At 36.7% G+C, this 15,710-nt stretch overlaps 1 protein-coding gene across 1 annotated transcript in view; it reads right to left on the reverse strand.

The window, feature by feature from the left end:
* Positions 1 to 15,710, reverse strand: part of LOC108665284 — a 104,940-nt gene that overhangs the window by 71,645 nt on the left and 17,585 nt on the right. The gene's annotated exons all lie outside the window — the stretch shown is intronic.

Below are 15,710 nucleotides of genomic sequence, written 5' to 3' on the forward strand. Positions count from 1 at the left end.
CAATACGAATACCGGGCAGGAATCTGGAATCATTCTTTATATCAAGGCAAACCCCTGCGTAGTCGCGCACATTCAACACAGAATACACAAGAAGAGGAGATTATATTAAAAAAAAAGAATGCTTTCATTATGTGCAGTACATGAACGTTTCTTGATTAATTGTTCAGTATTAAAACTTTCATGCCACTGTGAACCTGAATCCAGTAACTACGATCACTACTACTAGTTGACGGCGTGTTCCACCAGAGGCGATTCTCGCAACTACGATCACTGAACAACACCACAAACATCCTCACGACCTCGAAACTCGGAACGAAACTCGGAGAGGTTAATTGAAGATCCGGATTTTTTGTTAGTATCGATCGGGCTTTTGAGGTAAATTTATAGAATTTGTTTTTTTTTATTTAAATAGACAAAATAATCTTTTATACATCTCAATCTTCCAGAACTGGGTTTAAACCCCCAGAGATACGATTCTTCAAAACTATAATGGAGTTGTACTGTACAAATCGAAATAGTTCTATTCATTCATTCGAGCACAAACTGACAGGTTTACAATCTCGATTCGAGACGGATAAGTTCGATTCCATGTGTAATATGAAAATTCAGTCAATGGTGATTCTGAATGAAATTTGTTCGAATGTGCCATGGCCTTGACTAACAGCTAGAAACGTAAAACTTTCTTAGACATCCAAATATATCTAACCATGTTTGATATAATTACGAATTGTATTGAAATATCTCTTATTAGCTTCACAATTCGAATGCGAGGGCGGTATAGGATTGGAAAACAAAGCAAGACGGTTTTATATAAAGTGCGTTAGAAGTTCAAAGCCCAGAAAGCCTTTGCTTTTGCCAAAGCAAAGGAAATAGTTAGAGGCATCTGATACGTTATAAGATAAGTCATTAAGTAATTAATCAAGATATTCTTAAGACCAAAACACCATTATAGATCCTATTCACGTATTTTTCTGACGATGCGAAATATTCGAATGAGCTCTGCATCTTGAATACGATCAAATGCGGGATAAAAGACTAGATTTCAGCAAACAGCGTCATCATTGTGCAAAAATATCTGAAAAATACAGAATTAATGGTCGTGTAGGATATCTTGTTTTGGAAATGGCTGCTATAAATTTAGCATCATATCCACTCATCACTCAACATTGAAAAATGAGAAGCATTTCCACATTACTGAACACGTGAATATATTTATTCATACGTTTTTTTTTTCAAACGATCAAGAAAAAGTAATAGAATATTTGCAGTAATACACCAAACGATTCTATTTTGCATTCAATTTTCGATTAATAATTTGTGTCGACATTGTGCAACACGAGAAATCATTAGCGACCTAATAATAATGCTTTTAAATTTATCATTTACGAGCAGGTTATCTGTATAATTCTCGAAATGGATTCATTGAGAATCACATCGTCATTCCCGAACACGACTAAAAAAAACTGCTCATGTGGACCTCGCGCAACACCCACTCAATTAGTCGACGTAAATGGAACAATTAATACGGCAATCGGCTTTTAGATTGCGTGCTCTCGAAAATCCATCCATCAGACAGGTTCTGGCCAAGTAGAGTGCATTAGCTCGCACCGATTAGAGAGGCTGCGCACGACGCGTGTAATGCAATGTTTCCAGGGATTACTCAACTGAACTCTGATGACCGTGTTAAAATGAAAAGTTCAATGAAGAACATGCAAATTTTATTTAAAGAAAAATTGCACATATTTAAAAAAAATGATTTAATAATGAATTTTAAATTAAATTGTATACTCGGATGATTCACGAAGAGTAATCTTAAATTCTAAAAGTATAATGGAATAATAACTCAATATGATAGATAAGATATAGGTATTGAATTGTTTGTTGATATAATCATATTTTGAGAAAAAATTGATACAAATTTGATGAGTAATCTGCACTCGTCGGAGAAGCTTCTATACTGGAAATATTATCATTTAAAATTAATCTCATTTTCTGTTTTTATACAACATGTGTGCGAGCGTACAGTGTACTGAGAACAGCCGTGCAACATTCGAGTAGATTCTATTTCAAAATATCGAGTAAATGTTTAGTTTATAAGCGGATATAAATTTTTGCATACAAAAGTTTTTTTTAAGAAACAAACTAAATTAAATTTAATGAACAAATAATATCATGTCGATATGAAACTAAGTAAGTTTAAAGCATACAATAAAAAGCTACTTCAATATCAAAAGACTCAAATAAAAATCTGAATATTGCAGTCAAGTTAGAGTTTTTGTTCAGACAAAAAGTCAAGCAAGTTATATGAACGCGGTAAGCGAGCTGGAGCCCCGCGTATACTTGACATTATTTGCGCATTAGTGCCTCTGAACCTCTGCGCACTCAAAGCTCTTGGTAGAATTAAATTTGAGATTTAGTTTACACACGACATGAGTGGCTACTTAATAAGATAGCAATGTTGTCGGAGCTTCAATAGTGAGCTTTGATGGTATTTTGTTGTAGCAGTATTTATTTTACATACTGGTCGCAACATGTGAATTTAACTTCTTTCAATGTAAGAGTTACTCGTCTTTCTTTAAGATAGTACTGTATATATTACTTATCTTTCTTTAAGATACTGTATATCTATTTCTGAATTAATAATTGAACTTCAACAACTAATTCAATATCGTATCCAACCACTACAGATTTATAAAAAATTGATTTTTATTTCTAGCAATGGATTTCAAAAAGAATTTTACAGAATCCTTGAATAAATGAGCGATAGGATTTCTTGTAAGTAAAGTTTAAGAGACGTCATGCGTAAGAGAAGAGGCTCGTAAAGATGCAATAGAAGTAAATAAATAAATAAAGGGACTAATCTGAAGCAGAAAAAATGTGAGTTTATCAAGACAAAAGAAGCCTGTGATAATTAGGTATTTTAAAATATATGAGAGAGGCAGGCTGTGAGATTTTTCTATAAAAATATGATGCTGGAATTCAAAAGAATAATTTTTTATTAAATCATCACATATGCGATAAGTAATAACAGTTTAAATTACCTGAACAAGAGTAAAAACACTACGTATCTTAAAAGTTTAAATCCCAAGGATCCGTAAGTCATATGCAATGCATGATCGGTTTTAATCAATCTGAGCTGAGAAACACTATATAATTTATAATTAGGGTAATTTAATAAAGTAGCGCTATGCATTGTGCAACAGTTAAAAAAATGCAGGAAAAGCACATGTGAAAAATTCACAGAAAATGGCTGTATTTCATAAGTGGTTGTGCAGTCAAAGAAGCAGCGGCTGCGAGTAAAAATTCTCCCAACCGCGCCGCATGGTCTTCTTTTCATAGCATCTAATCTTTCTACGAGCATTGAATCTTTTCACTGGCAGCTGTGAGTTCTCGAGCAAACAAACACTTCAAACGCAATCCTAAGTCGCTATAGCCAAAAGAATTCATCTCCTCAAGGGACTGCCTTGCCTATCCAACTCATCGCGCTATCTGCAAGGGAAGTCTCAGTCGACGATTTATTCTTCTTATTCTTGAATGCAAACAAAGACTTCGCTGCATCCTTCGTCAACGTTGAATTGGCACGCGGATCGTACAATTCGCACAGACAGGCGACGTCGGTTACTAATGCGAATTCGTCCATTCACTATTTTAGCCTGTAATCGATTCTGCACGGGTTATTATTACCTGAATAATAATAAAATACTGAAAATTTTCAGAATGTGTTTGATTGGATGTTTAAAGTTAACCTAAAGAGCCAGTTTATAGGTACATTTGTTTCTCTGTACATACGGACTGTTTAGGTGAAATAATGTCTTATTAAACTTTTCGTGATGTACAGCTTTCAAATCTTCATATTATGTCATCAATCATGCCGATCCTTGAATTTTTTTAATTTACTAAAAAAATGTATCAATGATACGTAAACTTAACACAAAGATGTCTCGAAACCATCCTATCGCTTTGAGAAGGATCGTCGGTGTTGAAGAAACCCGTCACTGTGGTGATAAAGTGATAAAAATCTTAGCCGCCGTATCGACGGCAGTCCATGAGATGACGAACAGCCACCAATAAACCGGTTAAATTTTTAGGCGAGCACAGACCTGATTTGGATATAGGAACGCGCATGCAATAACTCCTTTTCTTAACGCCTCCTCGGATTTTTCCGACGAAATTGAGCCACTCGGCCTAAACTGTTCGACACGAATGTGATCGTTTCGAATTTTTCTAAGTTATAGGCAATCTTAAGTGAATTTGTCGAGTTCGATCTCATATATAATTGATTCGCCTACGAACCGGTAAGTTTTCTTGAGTGGAATGAACACGTTTCTGAACCAATTCGTCTTGTGTAACATTAAAGTTTTCTCACATTTTCATTCAGTTTATTCACACATTTGAGAGAGTTGGCAGCAGAATATGCCCTATTTTGATGCATACATATTTTTAAAAACAAGACGCAGAAATTGAAACAAGAAAGAGAAATAGTTTATCGATTTTAAGGTACCCGTTTTTGAAATATCTTAACATTAGTGAATTATGGCATCAAATTTGAACAAAGTCAATAGTTGGATATTTACTAAGCGAAAAAACATTGATACTTTCCCGTCTAGGAATTTACGACCCAAATAAAATCTGAGTTTATGTCATCACGTTATCGTCAAACATAAGCTGAATTAAAAACTGCCACCGTAACAATAACGTCTGGTGCCTTATTTTCCCCTGCAAAGCATGAAGTTCGAGCATTAAATTAAATCCAGAATAATGATAATTAGTTATTTTCTCTTGTCCTCATATCATCTGATAAAGAAGGTGAGTTTAGGTCTAGGTATTATCTGGATTCCTGGTGTATTTTATTTGCACGGCTGCTGCTCGAATCTTACTTGGCTTTTCGTAAGTGCGAGCGACTGCTGGTTTATCAACTATCAGTAATCCCCGATAACTCCCAAGCACTCACATTTATAATGAATAAATTAAATAACCTCCTTTGTTTATTTCAAACGTTGTGACTTCCACTGAATTGCGTTCCATATGTATACGCAATGGTGGAAATGTTTAAAATTAAAAGTTAAAATAACAGCACGGAAATGACTCATTTTTACATTTATTTTGAAATAATTCGGTTTATCTTTATCAACATCGCATGCATGAGTTGATAATTAAAATTTAATTAATGAAGCAGGACGCTATAAAGGCACATCGTTCAGGCGAGTGTAATGCAAGATGCCATCTAGCGGCCAACAGCGATAGCAAGAATTCATCAACAATGCGTATACTTCACTGCTGAAACATCGATGACTTAACATGCTTTACGCAATGGTCGCTATTAGATCGTCAGGGAAACGATTTCGATATTTGACGGGCTATATAGAATTATTTATTACTTGACGCATCAAATTTCCCTTTGATCTTTTAATTTTATCAGCATCCGATTTTGATTGAATTTTATTTCACAGAATTTAAACAGGGATAGCACTTCAGAATTTCATTTGTAGCTCATATCAATATGATTTTATTAATATTACTTTGTTTTGTACGATGCTTGCAGTGGTACAGCGTTCGGTACGCGATTGATTGCTGACTGCTGCTCCAGATCAAAGGCTTTGATGTTCACGATGTCTTTGGCGAGCCTGGCTACGCCAATAAATCAAACAGACACAACTATCACAGACAAGATACTCATGGACAATTACGGTAACGTAAATATATTGGCCAGGAACTATTCAGGCTTCGGACACTATGTAGGACGTTATTCAGAGATCGTGACCTATTATTCTGTTCCCATTGCAGTTGTGAGCGGAACCTCCTCTTTGCAAGATGCATTAGTAAATTAAGTGCATTTTTATAACATATGTTCAACTCTTAATTGTGTTGGCCATCTCTTATCTAGGATTGTTTATCACAGCCAAGAGTCTAGAATTCAGGGTAGACGAGCAATTTCCGATCATAGAAATTAGGTACTCTAACAGATAATTATTAAAATTTAACCTTTGATTTTTAGCTACAACTAAATATTTTACTGTCTCGCATCAGTATTATCTTGATTAATTAAATAAAAATAGCGTAATGATGTAGATCAAAATTTTTCAAGACGAAGTTTGAGTGAAAATAATTAGCACTCTTGAACTCTTAATTCAATTGAAACATATGATTTAGACCATCGGTTGATGCATTTTAATTAAATGCATTAAAAGGCTCATCAGAATAGTTCGAATAAAACTTCTGAAATATTTCGAGAGTATCTAGATCCACATTCCAATAAAATGTAAACATTTCTCTTCTAAATTCAACGAATTAATTTTCAGTGATAAGGCATTCACCCAGATCGTAATTATCATTCATTCACCCAGATTGTGAATCATTCACTCACCCAGATCGTAAATCATTCATTCACCCAGATCGTAAATCATTCATTCACACAGATCGTAAATCATTCATTCACCCAGATCGCCCAAATTGTAAATCATAGGCAAATTTCACACAATAAAATGATAGCCATATAATTCCGATAATAGATTCCCCTTATATTTCTGAAAATAAATTTTTCCATAAATCCACTGCGCAATTCTCAAGCGGCACAAACAAGAAGCCTCTTTCAAAGGACGGTCGAGCTCAAACCGATCGGCACAACCATGAGAACTGCGAGTCAAAAGTGCACATCCAATTCAAGGATCTTCACAATTCCTTCTTTAGTAATGAAACGACCATTAGGGCACTATTGATACTGTCCCATTTGTATGTGTTCTTCAAGTACGTAGAGGCTTTCATATGAAAAAAAATTCACCTGCTTCCTGTGCACTTATAAGCGTCATCAGACAATTGTTTTACCGGTAAATAAATATGCTCTAAAATTGAAAATATCCTAAATAATACCAACAAAATATAGCCCACACTCCATTTAAATAATTCCTTGCCAAGACAGAAGTCATTCAAAAAATCACACGACTCGATTGAAATTACAAAAATTTTAAACGTGTCATTCATGAAACTACCAAAAACGTTTACGTCAACAAGTGGCAAGTGCCTACAAGCGCTGTCCTTTCATGTCTCATGCATGAGCGTGAGTGCTGAAACTACATTTGGCTGCTCTTTTAAGCAATTAGTATTAAGTATTATATCAATTATCTGCCTTCAGTAATATTACGTGCTCGAGTAGCTCTCATCAGATAGTTAACCAGGGACACGTTCGCTAACTCTTAGTGCAGCGGATAATAACGTAACGCTCTAATTAAAACATGAATTTTAACTGTACCATTTCTCTGAAGTTTGGAAATGTCAGTAAAGCGCCTTACTGCAAGTTGGAAGAAAACGACAACAGTCGAAGTAATTCAATGAGCGTAGTAAAGATGGAAAATGGATTATCCCAAGGATGGAATAATGGCCCGAGTCTTTGACAGAGAGAAAATAATCGAATATCAACATTACACGGTGTCTTCCTTCTAAGAAATAAATAATGGCCAGTGTGAGAAGAGATCGTTTATCATTAAACTATAAATTAAGCCAGCACTACATTAGAACAGGTCGTGTGTATGTTATGGACGCTCATTTCGTGAGTAACATATGATTTCGGGTTGGTCATTATTAATGACCAACCCGAAATAATGACCATTATTATTAATGGTCATTATTATTGTTGAGCACATGATAAGATATCGCAAGCTGAACATTACAGTGAGCTCAATGTACACATTAATTAGCAAGTATTTTGAGTTCATCTAACAATAATTACGCGTATGTTGAATTTTACCTTAAATCGGAAATAATTTCTGTTGTCATGCACTGCCTGAAAAGTTCTAATAATCTAGTTCATAACAAACTCAAAATGAGATGACCGACACTACTCGTGATAATTGGTCAGAAAGCTGTTAGGTCAGCCCTTTAATTCAAACCTGCCCGAACTCAACATGGAATTTAAGAAAAGATTATAATCCCGTGGTGTCGCTTATTTCCAGAGGAGAAATTATAATCATTTCGAATCACAATATTTTTTCTGGCATGCTTTTAGCATCATGGAGTTCAGTTTTCTTTTTGTAATGTGGTAATTTTCGGAGAAGCTTGCGGCCAACATTATTCACTCGCGAAGAAGTAAGTTTGGTGACTGAAATACCTACATTTTATGCGTGACAGGTGCGCGGCTCAATTGTTATGCAACATAAAAGCAAGTTGAAGCGTCTAAATTGCACCCATGTTTGTTTTATAAACTAATACCAGAAGTAATTTAATAGCACTAATTTTATTAGGACATAAGGTATTGAAAAATGTGGTGTTCGTCCAGCATTGTATCATAAACATCAGATTTTTTCAACATTTTATCCACTAAACAAATATTTTATTTTAGAAGCAAAACAAAATTATTAAGTGTTGATTCCTAAAATCTAAACCTGAGAAGGCCGCTCCATCGTGGCTGGGGCTAAAAATGAAGAGACTGGATAAAATATTGAGCTCTGGCCAGAGCCAAGCCTTGTAGTAAATAATTTGTTTCAGTTGTGGAATTCCACGTACGGTTCAGTGGGCGGAAGAACTTCCTGAAGGTCAGCTGGACTAAACTGCATCGATTTTATTGTGAACACTGGAGACAATGAGCATCAGAAACTAGAACAATATTATAATGGAATAGATGGGAATTTTAAAATCAGGTTACGTGTGGAACCTACATTTTTCAGATCAAATTCAGTATAGGAAGCAATGCGAGTGAATAATTTGAAAATTGAGATTAAATACGAGAGAAAAACGTATATAATAACATGCAACACATAACATATTGAGCGTATTAATAGGCATAATCGCTCTAATGCTTCGATTGTGGAAAAAGTTTTTGTGCGCAGCATTATGTTCAGGGCAAACTTTCAATAAAGCGATTGCCATGCGACCTCCGAGTTTTACTCTGTAAATTAGCTGTTATTTATCAACATTTTGTGAACATCCTTACAGTAAAAAAATGGCAGGAATTCAGGTATGGGAAAATCTTCCAAACTGGAATGGAATTCAGAAGGCCTTATAACCCCTAGAAGCTGGGCCTTTTGAAAAAGTTTCCATGATTGTCATCTGCATGTAAGCAATATTTACTTCTGGGTAGTTATCATGGCAGAACGAAAATAAATAATACAACGCAATCATTGTAATTTTCTTTCATTTACATTCACCAGGAGTCCGTCTTAACGTTTAAATTATTAAAAATATTCATCAGTAGTATTGTGAGCGCTTGCAGTCGTCCCAACATTTGAATTCTATCAAGTAATGCGCCAGCGAAAGCAAGTTTCTTACGTATGATAATGACCAGACCGAATTTTATAATAACGTTTGCCACCAGCAAATATCATAGCTTGCGTGAATGTTAGTTCAGATAAAAAAGCACTAAAATTTCAATAATATTCTTCACAGGACCGCGCATGTCATTTATTCTTATCAAACTCTTACTTTCTTGATAGTAGATACTCATTAGCGCGCGTATGTGGTTTGATGTACGTATGTTTGCTTCCAATTAAAAACCGTCTTAGCAAATTCTCACCAGCGACAAAACAAGAATGAATAACGCGACTATATGACTCACAAAGGCAGTTTAGTCTCCATAGAAGCATGTGTGCTTGGAAAGCTCCCAGCCATTGATGTTAAGTTGTTCACCTGCCAGCTAATATATACATCAATTGTCAAGCGTGACAAGTTATCAGGTATTGGTAAAATAATCCATACAAGTCATCTACAAATGGAGTCGTAACCATATTGCGTCAATTATACGTCGCCGGCATCAAGTATTTAAATGGATTGCATGACGTGGCCGTTTGATCGACCTTTCCACTCGACCGCCTCCATCTTACCTGACCAGATCCGGCGATTAAGCAAGCCAGTTTTAGTACATGCGTCGGTGTGTTCATTTGACCAGGGTTCTGTTTCATTAAGAGCTCTTCAAGAAAGATATTGACCATTTGCTGCGATACGCAGACGATCAGCATGGACGTAAAACTGTGAATTGTTCTCGAGCGATAAATGGAGTGCTAATTTTTGGTAATTTTACGATCATTGCCTCAATTAGAGCTCTAATATACTCTGTCACGAAAATGTAATAATAAAGTGCACGAAAACTTTTCTTGAAGTAGCTTAAATGCAGATTAATACCGGTAATGAATCCTAATCCCTTCTTTTGGCGTGAGCAATTAACTAAGTTTGGCACTTGCCTTTCACGTGATATTAACTGCCGTTATGTTATACTAAAATGAAACTGGTTGTTGATTCAGGTTTTTATTTTAGGAGTGATCTATAATCGTGACAGGTTCTTGTCGAAGAGAAACCTGATTTAGTTGACAATACGGGGGCCGAGGAATAGAAATTCCCATATAACTAAAAACACTTTAAGAACCTTTTCAGTGTCAGCTCCAATGACGGAATATCGACGGCCATTATGAGACCAGCAATGTGCCGACAATCATCCATCTTTGACTTTTTAATCCGCAAGAGTTGGTTTTCGTTGTGCGGACAGCGGCATTTGAGGTCCGTCTTAACGACCGCCATGATGAACGTGAATTACGGTCTCATGCTCGCTCTATAGGAAGATGTGTGGCCATGAACTGAACTGATGACTCATCGTTACGCTTGATAACTTCATGCTTGACTCGGACCTAAGACTGGTGTTATGCAGGGCTGGTGTTATGCAGGGCTGGTGTTATGCAGGGCTGGTGTTATGCAGGGCTGGTGTTATGCAGGGCTGGTGTTATGCAGGACTGGTGTTATGCAGGACTGGTGTTATGCAGGGCTGGTGTTATGCAGGGCTGGTGTTATGCAGGACTGGTGTTATGCAGGACTGGTATTACGCAAGGCTGGTGTTACGCAGGACTGGTGTTATGCAGGACTGGTGTTACGTAAGGGTGGAGTCAAGTGTCACGTACAAAATTAGACTTTGCTCCAATGCACAGCCTCCTTAATTGAACGGTGAGGTACTTTGTTACCATGAATGGAACATTATTGTAGGAATGAATGCACTTTTGAATCCGTTATTTTTAAAAATGTAAAGTTTATTTTCAAGAAATATTATTCACAGGTCAAGACGAATAAGATGAAAAATTTTTTTTCAACAATGTTATTAGAAAAAGTACTTCAATTACCATGAGCCAATGTGCAAGATTTTTTAACGTGAAAAAAAATTATGAAGCTCCCCAGATTTAGGTAACACGAGAAATTAATCATTTAATTAGAAGGTAAAAGATAAAATCAAGTTCATAAATGGCTCAAAAATGTTTTATGTTTTTGGCACTTTTTTGAGGTACGGCTATTACGAGACTTGCTATTAAAGATGCAATGCCAGACGCACTGGTATATGGAGCAGTCACAGGGCACAATCTCCCAATTATCTCCATGTGACACATAAAGCAATAACGCATCCTCAGCAATTCTTACTGCAGCGTCCCTTAAACATCGCAACATTTTTCTCCACGATAAAAAAATTTTCCATGTCCTTTCTAGCGAATATTCTTGGCTTCTTCATCGCGTCAAGGTTTTCCTATTACTATGGCACCGTGGCATGGCAGCGGCATTGGGACCTGGTTTTTAATGCCGAATAGCGCCTCGGTTATGCGATTTCGAAAGCAAAAGAATATTGCTGGCCTCTGCAAATACATTCGTTGTAAAGTCACGCAGTAGCTAGAATGTAAATGGTCTCACACATAGAATAAGAAAATTCAATTGATAATTATGGACAATTGCATTCATTTCTTTAAAGCTTTCTTGATTAGGCCCGACGATTCAAATTAAATGAGACAGTGTTGTTTTTATTAATTCCAAGATTATCTTTTATACAGGAGCAATGCGAGTAATAAAAGGATATATTCAAACTTGAATTTTTTTAGTTCGTTTAGTTTAAATAGCTTCTGAATGTGTCCATGCATGGCTAAAGGCAAATTGCGACCAGATGGCTAGCTCACATTCCAACAGTGGGCTGCAGTTTCCATGAAGATTCCCAAAAAGTTGCCACCATGTCTCGCCGGCTCGGGGAGCTTCAATCACTTAGCAGGAAACTAATTTTTCCCTTCGGATATCAAGAGCGAGTGTGGAAGTTCCTACGCAATCGTTTTATTTTCTCGATGAACGAAATAGGAACGTTGGCTTCCTCGTCTTGCGCTTCAGTATGGAACGCTTCATAAACCCGTCTGAGATGGCGGTGCTCTTGGAAAAAGCGACGATAAAGATCGTCGCAGTGCTGCCTTTGAGGCGCATAAAAGTCTTCCATATAATCGACATCCAGCAACGATGCAGGAGAGCGACCGTGCAGATGAGCCATGAAGAATCCCTTAAACTATTCCCGAACTGCGGGACAATCTTGAGATTTCTTGCTTTATCGAGAAACGCTTGTAATGGTAAACCGGTTAACCACAAGATTGTATTAGCGATCTGGTCAAATGGTAATGCATAGAATTGCCTGAGAGTCCCTTTTTTGTAAGTAATTTAATTTTCTTATTTATGAAAACCTTTTCAGAGCATGAAGCATTTACAAGATGGTTATAATGGCATGAAGTAAAGGTAAAATATTCGCCAAATAAAAAAAGTATTCCATTAATATAGTAATGCCTAATGCCAAAATTTCGAGGTTTTCAAGATAATGCTACGTCATTATCTTGACGACAGTTTGAAGGGCGAGCGTTACTTACGCAACGCACGGAAGCCAAGCGATCAAGCGATCGACTTGACCCATGATTTGAGGCAAAGAAGTGAACGCCATCTACTTTTTATTTAAGCCTTTATACATAAAATAATCCCGGGACCTTATGGTTTTATCCTAATCTTCTTCCTAATTATCATGCCGACTGACAATATGAGGTCATAATATTAAAACGCATGCTGCTGAATTAAACAGTCAATATCAAGCTTATTATCGTGTTTCACCCCCCGTCACAAATTCGTGTTTAATTCCCGACATTCTTTCACTGCTTCATCATGAAATACCACTCGCAACTGTCCTATTCACTATTGTGCATCTTCACAAAAGATCCCATGTACATTGACCGGATTGTTGATCCTTCCCCACAACACTCATTGGCCTCCCCACAGCACTAGACTCTTCCCCCACACACTCGACGTCACCCTAGCCCCACTGAGGAGTCAGGTGATAGCATCTTAATGCGAAGCCATGACCTCAGGATCGTTACCGTCGTGCTTGTATTGAGTGGCCGCAGCTATACACAATAACTTGCATGGACGACGTATCTGCAACTTATGAATGGCCGGGTGTCGGCCACCGATGATTCCGCGACGATTCTCAATTAGAGAGGAGACCTCAGTAAGACCGAACGCCCAGCCCATATTCGAGTGGTGAAGCGCTGACAGGTAATTAGCGTGCACTCAATAGCGTGCCTAAACAACCCACCAATATCGGCTTATCTACCAGGGATCTACCTGGCCACGAAATATGGACTCGTGCTGCCCACACCTTTACCTTCTGTGCTCGCATTGTAATGGAAAGCATTTGTTTACAGTAATCATCCCTGGCTTAACGACTTCTCCACGACCGCCGTCTTGAGTGAGTAATTTACCGCTTTTATGTGTAGCCTCTTGTAATGGATTTCATCAGTACGTAGCACCTGTGCCAAGATATTACTCATTATACGAATTCGAGCGAAAACGTAGGTGTTAGATTAAAGGACCTTATAGGTAAATATCACACTTGAGCAAAAAATGTAGCTTTTGATCTCGTACTACCTGTGCGTAATACGCGGTATTTATGGCAACACATTTGTTATTATACGAATTAATGCAAAGAAGTACAGGTGTTAATTAAAATGATGAATTATGCTGTAGCTAAAGGATTACTTTTGATCTCATACTATATATCGGTTGAATTCAAATATCATCAGGTGAATCTGTTGAGCTCGTATTTTCTTTTGAATAAAATTCTCAGAAAATTTACCTAAGATGAAAGATGCATTTTGCAAGGACTATTGTTGGGCTCATTTTTGTACTAGGCATTAATCGATCTATTTTTTCAAGTTCTTCTATTCTTGCACATGTGGCCGAATGCCTCAGCTCACAATATTCTGTCATTCTTGCCGAACGGTTTGCGAGTGAAACTTATTTGTCTGAAGTCTAATTATATAAATCGCAATAAATATATGCGAGATTGACAGCGTAGGGCTTTTTCTTTACAAAAATATTGAGTAAACGACAGCGTTTGATTAATAAATTGTTTTTATTTTGATTAGAGAGAAATGTAACAATGTATCCATTGTCCTATAGAATTCGCAGATTCGAAAGAAAAGGGAAATAATTGTTACAAGCGATTCCTAATGATTATGGCATATCTCTGAGACTTTATACGTAAGTACCGAAAGTGTGAAAAGTTAGAGGAACATTTTCAGCTTGAACTTCCAACATTGATGGAAAATAATTTGTACATAAAATATGCCACATGGCAGAAAAATAACCCAAAAATCCAATTAAGTAATAGTTTGTTCATAAAGTTGTACTCAAGTGTGAAATTTCACATCGTTGACGGATGGGAAAAAGTTGATTTATAGTTTATTATAAATATTTTTAAAGAATCACATATCGAGCAGCATCGTTGTGTATATAGGTATACTAACTCAAATCAACTTCAAATAAGCCTGCACGAAATATTTTTCGTAACACATTTAACAAGCAAACAATAATAATAAATTATTGCTAAAGTATTTAAATTTTTATGTGTAGCCTGGGTGACAATCTAGCGTAAGGGTGCGAGGGCTGAACATGCAAACACTGTGAGTAATTGAAAGCAAATCCCCCATATACTGGGGATTACGCCCTGTAAGAACCTCTACTGCATTCCTTTTCATCGATAAAATAATATCATTTGCGGATTTTGATTGGATTAGAGGTAGAATGAGGTGAAGAATATTATACCTACCTAAAATAATATTACTAAATCCACTTGCGCCGCAGCCTATATGCCATGCGGTATAATCAGAATTGACTTGGTTATTGACCTCATGATGAATGGTAATTTAAAGTTATTTATTTTAGAGGGATGAATACAATGAAAAAAAAAATACTGTTGCGCCTATATATACCTTACAAGAAATTTAAACTCTCTACACGCAAGCTGGAAAATTTCAACCGATTTTAAAATTTTCGATGAGTACCTTGCTTTGAAAACTTTATAGGCTTAAGCAAAAAACTTGAAATGCGTAAATTAAACATAGGTCATTCAATTTTATGCATATGCGTGGTAGTACGTTGCTATATATTTTAAAGATCTTTTTCAAGAAAATCGAGCAGCCTCATTGTACTAAGGTTGAATTTACTGGAATAACTCATAACTCTGTGTAAAGCCATAATTAATGGCACTCAAATCAGCTGAAGTGTGACCAAAAGGTCTAATTCAGGTATGATTTTCAAGGAAATTCGTCAAACGTCAAGTTTAAAAGCTTGAAGCACGAGTTTGACACACAGCAGCGTGCGCTGTATCGCCGAATGCTCACGTTGGCACCAGAGAGCCTCACATTTAAGGTTCGTTTGCACGTAGATGACTGTAATATTGACTGGTGCTGGACTGCGTGCGTCGTGACTGATGAGAAAATAATTACAACGAGAGTCTCACTCAAAGGAGTTCTAAACTACACGAAGCACGTCCCTAGATAAGTGAGGGATAAGTGGACTTGAAGAAGTCAAAACTTGACTTTAGCCTTGTCACGTCGACGATAAGACCACGCGCAAGATTACAAGGGTCTGTTGAGGAGTCAAGTGCAGCTTCGGGG

The sequence above is a fragment of the Hyalella azteca genome, unplaced genomic scaffold (genome assembly GCF_000764305.2).
Source record: "Hyalella azteca isolate HAZT.00-mixed unplaced genomic scaffold, Hazt_2.0.2 contig10999, whole genome shotgun sequence".
NCBI classification, from domain to species: Eukaryota; Metazoa; Arthropoda; class Malacostraca; order Amphipoda; family Hyalellidae; genus Hyalella; species Hyalella azteca.